Source organism: Leptonychotes weddellii, chromosome 7 (assembly GCF_054177405.1).
Source record: "Leptonychotes weddellii isolate Sample4059 chromosome 7, ASM5417740v2, whole genome shotgun sequence".
In the NCBI taxonomy this organism is placed as follows: domain Eukaryota; kingdom Metazoa; phylum Chordata; class Mammalia; order Carnivora; family Phocidae; genus Leptonychotes; species Leptonychotes weddellii.
Window position 1 is genome coordinate 30,124,413 of NC_138375.1, and position 15,149 is coordinate 30,139,561.

The window sequence follows — 15,149 nt, forward strand, 5'->3', positions numbered from 1 at the left end:
GCAACTCTTTGAGAAAGGAGGGGTGGAAGCTCACATTCTATTTCCAAAATCCACTTCAGGCTTAGATTGAAAAAGTGATAAGAGATCTGAAAGGCGGTGTTTTTCAGAAAGTTTACCTTTACATCAAAGTCACACCAGATTTCATTTAAAACTTGACTGTTTCATTTTTACCTTTCCAGAACTCTCTCACCTATTTCGCACACTTTGCAATCTATGTAGTGACTCTTAGAGCAGTGCTCTTTACCTAAGCCTGTCTCAGTGTTCATAAGGCTATCCCCTCACCCCATCCTGATTGAGTCCTGGAAGGCATTACGGGGTAGTTGCCAATTATTAACAATGTATAATGCTAAGCAAAGTAAGTCAATCAGAAAAAGACAAATACCATATGATTTCACTCATATGTGGAATTTAAGAAACAAAACAGATGAAAATGGGGCAGGGGGAGAGAGAGAGGCGAACCATAAAACAGACTCTTTTTTTTTTTTTTAAGATTTTATTTATTTATTTGACAGAGAGAGACACAGCAACAGAGGGAACACAAGCAGGGGGAGTGGGAGAGGGAGAAGCAGGCTTCCCGCTGAGCGGGGAGCCCGATGCGGGGCTCGATCCCAGGACCCTGGGACCATGACCTGAGCCTAAGGCAGACGCTTAACGACTGAGCCACCCAGGTGCCCCATAAAACAGACTCTTATCTATAGAGAACAAACTGAGGGTTGATGGAGGGAGGTGGGTGGGGGATGGGCTAAAAGGGTGATGGGTATTAAGGAGGGCACTTGTGATGAGCACTAGGTGTTGTATGTAAGAGATAAATCACTAAATTCTACTCCTGAAACTAATATCACACTGTATGTTAACTAAGTGGAATTTAAATAAAAACTTTAACTAAAAAAATGTTAATAGAGAAATGGCATAATAAAACATCTACAAAACCACTAATAAATATAAAAAATTAATGTATATATATTGCCTACATTTCTAATTCCCCTTTTGATCAAGATACAAGATCACTAACTAGGGATATTAATGGAGCCAGTAGCCAAGTTTGCTTTTCATTTACTTAGCAAATACTTAATTCCTTAATGTGTGTCAAATATTATTCTGAGAACTTTATAAACATTAAAGTATTAACAACACCAAGAGGTAGGTACCATGGTTAACCCATTTTGTAGATGACCAAATTGAGTAAAAGAAATGTTAAGTAACAGCATCTACCCTGGGGTCACATAGCTAGTAAGTGACAGAGTCAGTGTCTCCATACAGGCAGTCTGCCTCCCCAAACCATGCCTCCACTTACATATTGCAAAGCTAACTGATCCACAAAGAGATTGAAGACATGACATTGACTTCATTAGCAAGTAAAGATCATGAACAGTTTAGTTCTCTGGAGTTCAGCTTTGTGGAGTTCCATATAGCAAAGCTGCAGTACTTCTAATTAATTACCAGTATCTATCTACGGCTGACTCAGTTAAGTGATTCTACACCCTAGTGTTCTTTATTTTTTCATTTATTTATTTATACAACAAGCATGTACAGACAGTTCTATATCTAGGCAGCCTTCAAGGTGTTGGGGATACAAAGAGGCCTAAGTTCGCGATACTGGAGGAGGGGTATCTAATCCAGACCTGAAAGGGTCAAGGGGATGCTCTTGGAGGAGAGACGTATAAATTATGTGGAAGCTGACCGTGTAGGGAAGAGGTCATGATTAGGGAAGAGCAGCCTCCCAGAGTGGGAAACTGTGCCTAGACCGTTAGGCAGGGAACTACATATTGAGTATAGCCATCATACAAGAAGTGTATCAGACTAGAGTCTAGACCTGAACTATGTGATTTGGTACCCACTTGCTACAGGTGGCTATTTAAATTAACTCATTTAAATTAATGACAATTAAAATTTAGTTTCTCAGTTGCACTAGCCATATTTCAAGTACTCAAAAGTTCCATATGAATGGGCACTTGGGTGGCTCAGTCATTAAGCGTCTGCCTTCAGCTCAGGTCATGGTCCCAGGGTCCTGGGATCGAGTGCCACATCGGGCTCCCTGCTCAGCGGGAAGCCTGCTTCTCCCTCTCCCACTCCCTCTGCTTATGTTCCCTCTGCTGCTGTGTCTCTCTCTGTCAAATAAATAAATAAAATCTTAAAAAAAAAGTTCCATGTGATTAATGGCTACCATATTGACCAGTACAAATAGGGAAAAATTCCATTTTCATGGGAAGTTCTAATTAGACAGCACTGATCTAGACTGTCAGCTTGTGATACTGTTTTGAAATGTTAATTTTCAAGTCAAACCTTAGAACTAATAAAACAAAATACCTGAGGATTCAAAATACCTGAATTTTTAACATGTCCCAGGTACTCCTTACTGGGAACCAGAGGTATAAACCATGAAAAACGATCCAGCAATTGATGAAACTGGTCAGGGAAGCAGAGCCAATCCAAAAGTCTTTTTTTTTTTTTTTTTTAAGATTTTATTTTATTTATTTTTTTGAAGATTTTATTTATTTACTTGACAGAGAGAGCACAAGCAGAGGGAGTGGCAAGCAGAGGGAAAGGGAGAAGCAGGCTTCCACTGAGCAAGAAGCCCGACATGCGGCTCAATCCCAGGACTCAATCCCAGGTCCCTGGGATCCTGACCCAAGCCAAAGGCAGACACTTAATCAACTAAGCCACCCAGGTGCCCCAGTCCAAAAACCTTTGAACACTAAGCTAAGAAACCAGGATTTGAACCTGAAAACTTGGGGATTGTTTGAGATGAGAGAAGGAAGAGATGCAATTAGATAGCACCCTCTAAACTTTTCTCAATTCTGCTGCCAGAATGGTCTTCGCAAAACTCAGATCTCCTCTTGTCAACAACCTTTCTCTGGCCGGCCTTTCCATCGCTTTTAGCTAATAACAAAAAGCTCTAACATGACCTGCAGCCAGCACTCTCTCAAGGATCTTTTAGACCCTGCCCTTTCCCTCCTCCCAACTACACCATGACCCTGGTGGTGCCGTCACCCTTCTCATCCTTTTTCTTCAAAACCCTACTCATTGTTTGCAGCTGTCCATTAAGGACTCCAGCTCCCTGAAGGCGGGGGCCATATATGCTTAGCTGATCAATGTCTGACCAGTACCCACTGTCTAGCTCATAGGAGGTGTTGCACAAATATTTCTGGAATGAATGGATGACTATTTCAGAAAGCTCATTGGCAGCAGAGTGGAAGATGAGTTGGGGGAGGGTTGGGGGAGGGGGGAGTGGCAAGGAATGAAGCAGAAAACCAAGCTGGGAGAGTGTTGCAATAGTCCACGGAACGATAACTGTGATCCAAACAGGGGCTGTGGCAATGAGTATGGGGAGATGAGGACAAATCTAAGAAATAGTAAGAGGACAGAATCAGCAAGAACTGCAGAATCTGCATCAAGGTGAATCTGCACCAACTGTCATTTTCTCTCTTTAATCTTATATTCCCTTCACCCAGTCCCTTCTAGATGCCTAGGGTTCCTTCTCTATGATCCATTATCTTTCGGTTATTCTTATTCCCACCAGGCTGTTTTGTCCTTTACTACTTTTTAATGGATGCATTTCCTCAAATGCTCAGGGCCATTAACCATAAGATCTGCAATGAAGTTTTCTCACTGGCTCTCTCAATCTATAAGCTACAGTTTGATTTTTCTGCCAAAAAGGAGGAGAATGAAATTCAACAAGAAGCTCATTTGTCCAAAAGTACAACATCTGACAAACTCTGGGCTTGCTTTTTCTGGAAATGTCAGATCTCTGAAGACAGAGAACTATTGAAAAGGTTGTCCAAATAGCTATCTGCTTTCACCCATTCCTCATTCCACTACAGCACAGCAGCCTAAAGGAGGTAATGTAATTTATAATTATGAATGGTTTTAAATTCCAAATTCTATGTTTTATCTCTATTTTGCCCTGCTTTATCACTCAGGATCTGCATACTCAGTCAACTACATCAGTCACACTATTCTCTGCAATCCTATGGCCAACACAGATGAACCATACAACCTTATATTTCATTACACTACCCTCTATCACGCTTAGACTACCCATGTGTGTCCATCTGACCTTCCTGCCTAATCAGGATCTGAAAGTGTTCTGGCTCTCTTGTCCCCTCTCCCTCACTCCAAGTGCTTAAGTAAGCAAGCAGCCTCTCAGTAAATCATTCCCTGATGTTAACAAATTGAATTGCTTTGTTTTCTTCATAACACTTCCCAATTACCTAACCTCTCTGACATAGAATAGCCATTCTGTGAAAGAGCTACTCTATTCACCCATTTTTATTTACACTTTAACTTGAATACCCAGCCTCTTCAACATCTCCAAACACCTCCACATCTTTGCTCATTTTGATGTCAAACAAACCTACTTCATTCACTCATCCTTACTCACCTAGCTTGTACTCTTCCTTTAAGATGGAGCTTCTTGGGGTTCCCATTCAAGACATAGGAACATCCTAAGCTCACCCTTCCCCACAGACACATGAAGTCTGCAGCAAAATATAGAACAACTTCCTCTGAAAAAAAAACCCTAAAAACTGTGTGATCCTACCTAATCAGGTAAAGGACAGAAGGCCCACATCAAAGTGGGTAGGAGAGGCTGGGACACAGTCTTACCTTAGGCCCCACCCCCCGGTGGCCACCCACAGTCAGGAAGGAACTCAAAACCTGGAGTTTCTCTCCCTGAGGAGCCAACGGTTTGAACCCCACATCGGGCACCCCCAACTTTTAAGACATGCACCTGAGAGGCAAGGCCTGAAAACATCCAGCTTTGAAAAACAATGGGGCCTGCATCCACAAGACCTACAAGACTATAGCTATCTGACAAACAGCTCTGATAGGGTTTACCTGCTCAGACTCACTCGCCGCAGGGCCTGGCACAGAAATAGCAGATCCAGAGGCACCCAGACTTTATGTGAAAGAGGCTCATTTGTTAAAGTGATGGCCTGAGGAGCAGGCATCTAATTTAGCGTACATCTAGGTGCCTGCTAGCCAGAGGGCATTATCTTCACTTCTCCCCGGCCTCCCTCTAGCTAGCAGGCACCATCTTTATTTTATTTTGTTTTACTTTTCTTACCATTGGGCTTTCCCCCACTCTTTTTTCCTCTAGGAAACATCTGTATACTCACCTTCTGCCTCATTTTAGCTGGTGGGCGCCATCTTCATGCCCTCCCTCTGCCACACTCCAGAAAACCAGTATTTCCTGAAGGGAGCTTTTAGACACACCTGGTGCCCTGGTTTTTGCAGCTGTACCCTAGGGTCACTATATGATTGCCTGGTTCTGGAGGCCACGGGAGCTTGTGATCCTGGGTCCCGTGGGACTGTAACCACCTGAGAGTTCTTGGCAGACTACCACCCCCAGGTCACTGCACAGACAGCAGACTGAAACACACTCCCAGTCTTTCTGTGAAAGAGGCTTACTTGCTTGTCCTGGAGCGTTGGCCTGAGGGGCCAGCTTCTGGTATGGCACATGACTAGAGGCCTATAGGAGTGCTTTCAGGGAACAGAAGGTCAGTCTTCTGTGCCTCACTGTAAGTAGGTACAGTTTTGTTTTTGTTTTTGTTTTTTGGTGGGGTTTTTTTGATGGGCACCTCCACTGGGATGGTTTTTTCTGGTCTAGGACAATCATCTTGAGAATTCTCCTAAGGCAATGTTCACAGCAACTGGGGGATAGGTTTACTACCAGTGAAGGAGTTCTGGGTGGGATACCAACAATTTCCACCATGGCTTAAATTCTCAATGGGGCAGTCTTCCCCCAAGAGGAAGAAATTAGTTCTTGGAGGGTGTGGGAAGGGGAAATCTTAGATATCACAATGGTTTGTGTCTCTACAAACAGTCACAGTATATAAACAAATGTACACTCTATCCATGGTATTAAAATTTTATGGGAAGAGAAACAATTAGGAAAAAGTGTCTGAAAGGGGCAATAATGAAACATAAATAAATATGTTGAGAAACACTGCAATATAGAGTGTAAACTATTTGTTCTCTAAAGTCCTAATCCACTGATTGCTACATCAATTAATTATACACGTATTCATATTTATTTTCTATTCCCTTCAGTGTATACAACAGGAGCATATAATAAATAATGGTTATTCCCTATTTGTGGAATTTAAACAGTGATACAGTGTCAGCAGCTGCCCCAGCTTGTGAGGAAATTCCCACCTGGATCTGTTTTAGTTCCTCCTTGATTATAAGGTGAGGTTTTTCCCCACACGCCCTTATCTCCATCCAAAGTGTTTAAGTTCAAAACCCTCAGTTCAAGGTGCTAAAAATATCCAGTGTTAGTAAGTGATCCTCCAACTTCATTCATTCTACTCCACTTCCTGGTCCCAAAAAAGATCTTTCTTCCACACTTCCTCTGCACTTTTCTCTGTAGTTTCATGAACTCCTCGTCTTTATCCCCTTTCTACCAGCTTCCAGTGTTAACTAATCTTTCATATCTGAAAAACTGGTTCTGCAAACCTGCACCTTCATCTCTCAGCTCCAAACCCACCTTTCCACACTCTGCTTGGTGATGCTGCAACCAGGACACTAAACCATGTCTCACCTTTGCTTGATGGCTCCCAGTTTGGTTCTGGCATAATCGGATATACTAAGGGGAGGCTGACCACAGGCAGAGGGAGAAGGGACGTGCCCCTTCTTGAGTGCTTGCTGTTCTTATCAGTGTCATCTCAGCAACAACTCCTCACCTGGGCAGTGGCAGGGGGTTTTGCTTTCCATTTTGTCCACGTTCATATAACTGGCTTCATTGTGCCCTTAAGATGCCAGGAGATGGCCCAACACCACCTCCTCAGTGCTTCAGGTCTCCGCTCTGTGAAGTCCTCTTTCCCAAGCACCAGTTCCAACCATTTCCCTTTGATCTTCCCACTACTACATCTGTGTCACCTCACTGATGTTTTTTTTGCCTTTCTCTTGTCCTCCAATTCCTTATATTAAATTCTCTCTATTAAAATTATTGGTGTGATATCTGTTTTCCTGACTAGATTCTGGGCTCTGAATCTTAATATATTGTTTTGGCCCATGACTTCTCTGATTCCTTGTTTTTGCTTTGTAAAAACTGGGGGAAGACGGGTTTCTGGTCTTCAAGGTCCCTGAGAGAAAGCTGATGAGAAGGGAAATACACAAAAAAAGGAACAGAATCATGCTTTGAGATCCTGACCACAGAATCATTCCTAAGTCCCAATCCCCAGGACCTGCGAATGTGATATCGTTTGAAAATAGGATCTTTGCAGATGACATCAAGTTAAGATTAAGGTCATACTGGATTAGGGTGGGCTGTTATCTAGTGACAGGTCCTTACAATAAGAGGGAAATTGGGACACAGCGACAGAGACACACGCAGAAATGGCTGTGTGGTAACCAAGACAGAGACTGGAAGGAGGCATCTGCAAGCCAAGGAATGCCAAAGATTGCTGGTAACCACCATAAGCTAAGACATAGGCAGAAAGAATTCTTTGTTCGAGCCTTCAAAGAGAGCATGGCCTTGCTGACATCTTGATTTCAGACTTCTAGCCTCCAGAACTGAGAGAGAGTATATTTCTATTGTTTTAGGTTACCAGGTTTGTGGCAATTTTTATCAGCTCTAGGAAATTAATACAATTTTTTAAAGCATTAAAGCATTTGTTTCTTATGTGTGTGGTTTCAATATATCTATGTAAATAAGCTCTTTAATTTAAGAAACAATTTTCACTTTCACAAAAATGACAATGAAGCTAATATTAACCCCTGCTTGTCTCCTGGTTCTGAATGAATGATTCCTAATCATTATGACACTTAAATATAGGCCTTTTTGACCTAAATATTTTACATCCTGGCATCAGGCTCTTATGTAATTCCCTAAGCTTTAATACTGAACATGTACTTAACTACTTCTCTATCCACAAGGACAATGCAATTTTTTACTTATATAGGCAGACAGACACAAATTAGCTATTTTCAGATTTTGCCAATTACTTATATTTCTTTTTTAATGAGTTATTAGAAAATTATAATTAACAAGCCAAAAACATCCTGTTAACTTTGTTATTACTTGGGCATAAAAGGCAATAAAAGGGCAAGAAGAATTTTGACCTTGAAAGTCAAAAAAAACATGTTCCCAAAGTACTTTTCCATTGTTAATGAATGACAAAACTTTAGGAGTTTACTTCTACTTCAGTCAAACCAAATTGAAATAATTAAAAGCCAGTAATTGCAATCAGATCCTCAATTACACCAGGATGAAAATATATTTCACTCAGGATACTAACGCCATTAGAAGGTCAGACTCCCAAACCACTTCTTCCCAACTGTAAATCCATGGACTCTGGTTTCTAGCCCATGGTATGAGTTAAATTGCTGAAACATCATTGCCTTTTTTTTCTACCAGTGCCACTGATCATTCTGCCAGAATGGTGGCATCTAACAACACTGTACATGAAGACCATGGCAAGTTCTCTTTGTCCTGGGAAATATCCTAGGAATCATTTCCTTTTAAATAGCTATATTTCTTCCCATATTCTCTTTACCACTTTCATTGAGGCCTAGCTTCAAGCCATCCAAACATTCAAGTAGAAGTCAAAGATGTCTTAACTCTTTGTCACGTCAGCCTTCCTCTCTCTATCCTTACCTTGGGTGTTCTCCATGTCTCTCTTCATGTCACTCTTTTGTTTTATTTTTTTCTCTTTTTTTGTGGTGGGAAAGCACCACAGTGTAGTAACCAAGTACTTAAGCTTTGAAGTAAAGAGACTTGAGTTCAAATTCTGGCTCTGCCAATTATTAGTTGTGTGTCTTCAAGCAAACCATTTAAACTTCTATGAAACCTACTGTCCTCATATATAAAATCATAACAGTAGTTTCTACTTAGGGTTGTTTTTAAGGATTAGTGAGATAATATACATAAAGTGGCTAGCCCTCTTAATATAATAAGTAACAAAAAAAAATTGGCTCCTATATTCCTTTGCTTGATATTTCCCACAGTCACATTTAGATTAGATACAAATAAACTCTGGCACACCCGATATTCCAGTGGGGCCTAACTACTAAATCTCAGGGCAAATGAAAACTCCAATTCTGTTCCATTGATTATAACATATCCGTACAAAAGCACTGTCAGTACATGGGAAATGAATGATCGTCGACTGCATGGAACAATGAATAATTAGAGTAGGTTGAACACTAGCTTTTAAAATACACTGTATCTATACAAAAGACAAATGAGAGGGAAAATTAAAAATAAATATATTCAGTGAGATCCATAGCCATTTTCTATTCATCTGAGTTGTCAGTGTGTTTTGCCTTTGGTTTTGTTTTTCCTGTAGAAGAGTAAAGCTGTTGAATTTTGCTCTGGAAATTGAACCAAGAGAGGCAGAATGTGTTCTTTTTCCTCTGAGAAATATTGCAGATTTTTGCGTTCCATGAATAGTGTAATTATTTCCACAATAACAGAAGACTGAACAGTCACAGGTGCTGGGTTTTGCATTGCACACTGTGAGTGAGACCATCATTTAAAGCTTTGTTCTCAGTGTCACCCAAAACAGGATCGCTGTGTGCCTCGCGGTTGCCAACATTTGAGTGTGTTCAGAAAGTCAGACTCTCCCAAACACTGTGAAAACACCCCTCCTGGAGGAGGCTACTCATTTAGAATATAACTTTCACCATACCCCTGTCTCCCTCATCCACACACCTGATGAGAGCAGCAGGTGTCCAGAACTACAGGACCCTTCTTAAAAGACACACCCAGCACTGAATCCTCACTGTCAAATGTCTCCTTGGAACACACTCTCTCCAAGGCTTCCTGTGGATTTACTGAGATGGGACTGGCTCCTACTCTATCTATGTATGTCTTCCATCTTCCTCCCACGCATCTGTCAGGTATCATGTCCCCTTTGCAATGACCAGAGAGAAGCATGACTCCAGTGGTTTTGACCTAGGCAAATGAAGGATGGAATTATCACTATCTTAGATGAGGAAGAATGCCCAAGAAACCGGTTTCAGGAGGAAGGGAAATGAGGGCAGTCAGAGTAGGTGTTTCATTTTTACCACATTATGTTGGAAACATCTCTCATGCATTCATGTGGAGATGGCAAGTAAACAGTTGAAAATGAGACTCTAGAATTTCTGGGAGAGGTCAGGGTTAGAAATATATATATATATATATATATATATATATATATATACACACATACACATATATATTGTAGTTGTCAACATGTAGGTGGTATTTGAAGCCATGGACCAGATGCAATGACCAAGGGAGTTAGGATAGATGGAAAAGAGAGAAGGACAAAGAATTGTAACAAGATGTAGGGGAGATGAGAAGGGATAAGCAATTAGTATGTTTTTATTAAATTCATTTGCTTCTCTACATTAAATATCCTTGGGTTCTCTAAGTCATTTTTATGAGACATGTTTGCCCACTCTCAGTACCATGTTTTACTTTTCTTATGAGAAATAAATGAACTTAGCATGCCAAATGGAATAAGCAAGCCCCGGAATGAACTGTACAGAGGAAAGAGGGACTGGTATGTCCCAAAATTCAAACCCCAGACTTTTATTATTGCAAGCCATGTTCCATTATTTTCTTTAGAAAGCAAGTCACTCAAATCCCCTAATTCTTTTCATATCTGACTCACTATTGGCTGAACAGACTTGCTTGCCAGTAAAATGTTTATAGCAGTCAGAAATGACAGATGAACTTTGATTAAAATATCAGAAATTTTAGCTAATCTATGGTAAGTTTATTTTTTTATTAATATTTCTGTTTTTCAAGTTATATGTGAACAATGTAATTTTTAAATGTAATTGAAACTTTGTTCCTATCTTTATTGAGATATAATTGACAAATAAACCTTGTATATATTTAAGGTATATAATGCAATGTTTTGATATACATATAAATTGTGAATTTTCTTTAGATAGTTTTGACTACCATAATCAATAAATATCAATCACTTCACATAGTTACCATTTGTGTATGTATGTGGTGAGAACACATAAAATCTACTCTTAGCAAATGTCAAGTATATAATACAGTATTATTAATTATAGTTACCACACTGTACATAAGCTCTCCAGAACTTATTCATCCCACAAAACTGAAACTTTGTGCCCTCTGAGCAGTAGCTCCTCATTTACTGTACCCTTCACCCCCTGGCAATGACTTTTCTACTGTTTCCATGAGTTCAATTTTTTTAGATTCCATATATAAGTGAGAACTGTACTTGTATTCCTATGGAAAAATAAAATCTCTTAGAAGAAAAATGTGGTAACACTTAAGATCTACTCTCAGCAACTTTTAAGTATACAGTACTGCATTTTAACTAGACTTAATATGCTAAACATTAGATCCTCAGTGCTTATTCTTCTTAGAACTGTAAGTTTGCACCCTTTGACCTCCATCTCCCTGTTTCCCACTCCTCTGCAATCCCTGGCAACCACCTTTCTACTCTCTCTTTCTATGAAATTGCATTTTCTTTAAAAAAAATTTTCATATATAAGTGATACCATACAGTATTTGTCTTTCTCTGTCTGGTTTATTTAAGTTAGCATAACGCTCTCTCTGTTCAACCATGTTGTTGCAAATTGAAGATACATGTCCAAAAGAACAGAAACCAATCTTGAAGAAATGTCTGCACTCCCATGTTATTGCAGCATTTTCTTATTCTTTTAAGCTACCTGAAATCTTGATTTATTTTTCTCATGAAATAGGCAGCACTAAACAGGATTACAAAAATCCTTTTAAAGAAGGAAGTATCATACTAATAATTTTTAAACAACTCTAATCAGATGAATTTAACAGTCTCTAGTTTAACAAGAACCACTAAAACCTCTTCAATTTATGGTGATAAAGTCACTAAATTATATCAAATAGAAATTGGGGCCTCTGTGAAGAGAAATACTTAAAGAAATGTCTAATATTTCATATTGTTATCATGATAAAGATTAGGCAATTATTTTCACACACTGTTTTTACTGAATTATCCTCAAAAATTTCTTCCATTAGCAGTTGATATCCTCATATAAATTATGGAATAATGCTCCATTAATGCTCTGGTGTCCAGAAAGTACTACCTATACACTCCTAGATATATGAAGAGAAGGAGCATGTGCGTGTCCATTTTTGTTCCCAGCAAAATTACTTTTGACTCAACTTTCTAATCTTCAAGTAAAATTCCCTCCAGTTTCCAGTCCGCTTTCCCATGGGTGGCTGTCACAGCCATCAAAAACATGATGGGCGCTTGGGTGGCTCAGTCGGTTAAGCGTCCGATTCTTGATTTCAGCTCAGGTCTTGATCTCAGGGTCAAGAGTTTGAGCCCCACATTGGGCTCTGTGCTGGCTGGGTGTGGATCCTACTTAAATTAAAAAAAAAAAAAAAAGGGCACAAAATGTTGTCACTCTTCGTAAGTGAGATGTTCTGGGAAAATTCTCCCTAATTCAATTTGATAGAGACAATCACATTCTCATTGTCCAAAGGACAGTGAGATGAATTTTTTTATTAAAGTGAGGAATTTTTTTTAATGAAAGGGCAGATAGGTTTCCCAGGCTGCTCTGACCTTGGAGGAAAAGCTGGTGCCTAAGTGCAGTCATAGGACAGTAATTCCTCTCCCCACAGCTGGGCCCGGGTAACATGGCCTGCTTATGAAGACTCCAAGAAGACTCTGTACTTTTGATGATCTGATTCTTACACACACATATTGAACCTCCTATTTTTCTCTTCTTGCCTCCCACCCAGACTGCAGGTGTTTGTGTGAGAGCTTTCCATTAACTGGCATCATTCCACCTTTGTACGCTGAAGGTTCAAGAATGAATCCTGACAATGCCCTGCTTCAAACCACTCCAGCCTCCAATGCCACTGAGACCCTCTTGACGTCCTCTGAAGGGTGAGCCCTTGTCCTGCTTCTTTGCTCCGGATGGCGGTTATTTTAATCAATAGTTCAAGCTACTGTGTCTATTCCATCTTTGAATATGCTACAGTAGCAATTCCTAATAAAGAAAGTCCGCTTCTCCCGTTTGGGCTAAAATTTAACATAAACTACAAAGCAACACTACCTTGAGGCGATGACCTCTTCATAACTCACTGAGATCACTACAAAATAGCTTTTTATTTTCAGGAAATTGTTAGTAATTTTTATTTAAAAAAATTACTTTTAAAAATCTACTACCATAGTAAAAAGTAAAGTTCTTCTTTTATAATGATAATTCAAAATTGAACATTTTCATAGTCTTTTCATAGACTGACTTTTTTTTTAAGTGTTTCTTAAAATGGAGTCTAGAATATTTTTTTCATTTTTTAAAAAGTTTTAATTTAAATTCCAGTTAGTTAACATACAGTGTAATATTAATTTCAGGTGTACAATATAGTGATTCAACATTTCCATACAACACCCAGTGCTCATCACAACAAATGCACTCCTTCATCCCCATCCCTATTTTACTGCCCGCCCCCACACACCTCCCTTCTGGTAACCATCAGTTTGTTCTCTGTAGTTAAGAGTCTGTTTCTTGGTTTGCCTCTCTCTCTCTTTTTTTTCTTCTTTGCTCATTTGTTTTCTTTTTTTTTTTTTAAGATTTATTTATTTATGGGGCACCTGGGTGGCTCAGTCGGTTAAGTGACTGCCTTCGGCTCGGGTCATGATCCTGGGGTCCTGGGATCAAGTCCCGCATCAGGGTCCCTGCTCAGCGGGGAGCCTGCTTCTCTCTCTTCCTCTGCCTGCCGCTCCCCTTGCTTGTGCTCACTGGCTCTCTCTGTCAAGTAAATAAGTAAAATCTTAAAAAAAAAAATAAAGATTTATTTATTTATTTGAGAGAGAGAGAGCAAGAGTGTTAGTGGGGAGAGAGGCAGAGGGAAAAGCAGAGGGAAAGGGAGAGAATCTCAAGCAGACTCCCTGCTGAGCATAGTCCAACATGGGGCTTGATTTTGATCTCACAACCCTGAGATCATGACCTAAGCCAAAATCAAGAGTTAGATGCTTAACCGACTGAGCCACCCAGGTGCCCACATTTGTTTTTTTCTTAAATTCCACATATGAATGAAATAATATGGTATTTGTCTTTCTCTGACTGACTTATTTCACTTAACATGATACTCTCTAGCTCCAACCATGTCATTGCAAATGGCAAGATTCCATTCTTTTTCATGGCTGGATAATGTTCCATTGTGTATATATATATATATATATATATATATATATATATACATACATACACCACCTTTTCTTTATCCATTCATCAATTGATGAACACTTGGGCTGTCATAATTTGGCTATTGTTAATAATGTTGCCATAAACATTGGAGTGCATGTATCCCTTTGAATTAGTGTTTTTGTATTCTTTGGTAAATACCTAGCTTTTTAAAAAAAAATTTAAGGTTTTATTTATTTATTTGATGGAGAGAGAGCACGAGCAGGGGGCAGGGGTAGAGGGAGAGGGAGAAGCAGACTCCCTGCTCAGCAGGGAGCCCAACGTGGGGCTCGATCCCAGGACTCTGGGATCATTACCTGAGCCAAAGGCATACGCTTAACTGACTGAGCCACCCAGGTGCCCCAATAGCTAACTTATATTAAAAAATCTCAAAGTCACCTTTACTCTTAAGACTGGGGTCCAAATCCTTGGCAAGGAAGGCATTTCTAGGTAGGCAGACAATTTTCACGAGAGATGCTGTGTTGTACTCAAATCCCCATTCCCCTCCAATTCAGAGTACTGTTCTTTTTATCATCTTTTTTGAGTCTCTGACAGTTTCCTTAAGATGTATTCTTTCCTAGGGCCTCCAGCATCATTTATGTAAGTGGATACCTGGCAAGCCCAACCCTACAGAACTCTAGATGAGGTCAGACATGCCTAAGACCCAAAGAGAACACTAATAGCTCCAGGTGGGGCCCCTAGTATATAAGAAATTATCTTCCAACTTATCTGTTTAAACAGCATGAGATACGCTTGTAGGTGTGTATGTAAATTCCTGTTGAATACCAACCTAAGGTAGGTATAAGGGGGGTGTGTGTGTGTGTGTTTGTGTTCAGAATCATTTCTATACTTATTAAGTGTTAAAGGACTGGATTTTCAAATATTACTTAATTGGCTGGGTTTTGCATTTTAGGTATCACATTATGGCTTATTTCTCGCTCTGAACTATATTTTTAAATGCAAGAAATAGCCTTGAGCTTTCAGCTGAGAGTGTCTTG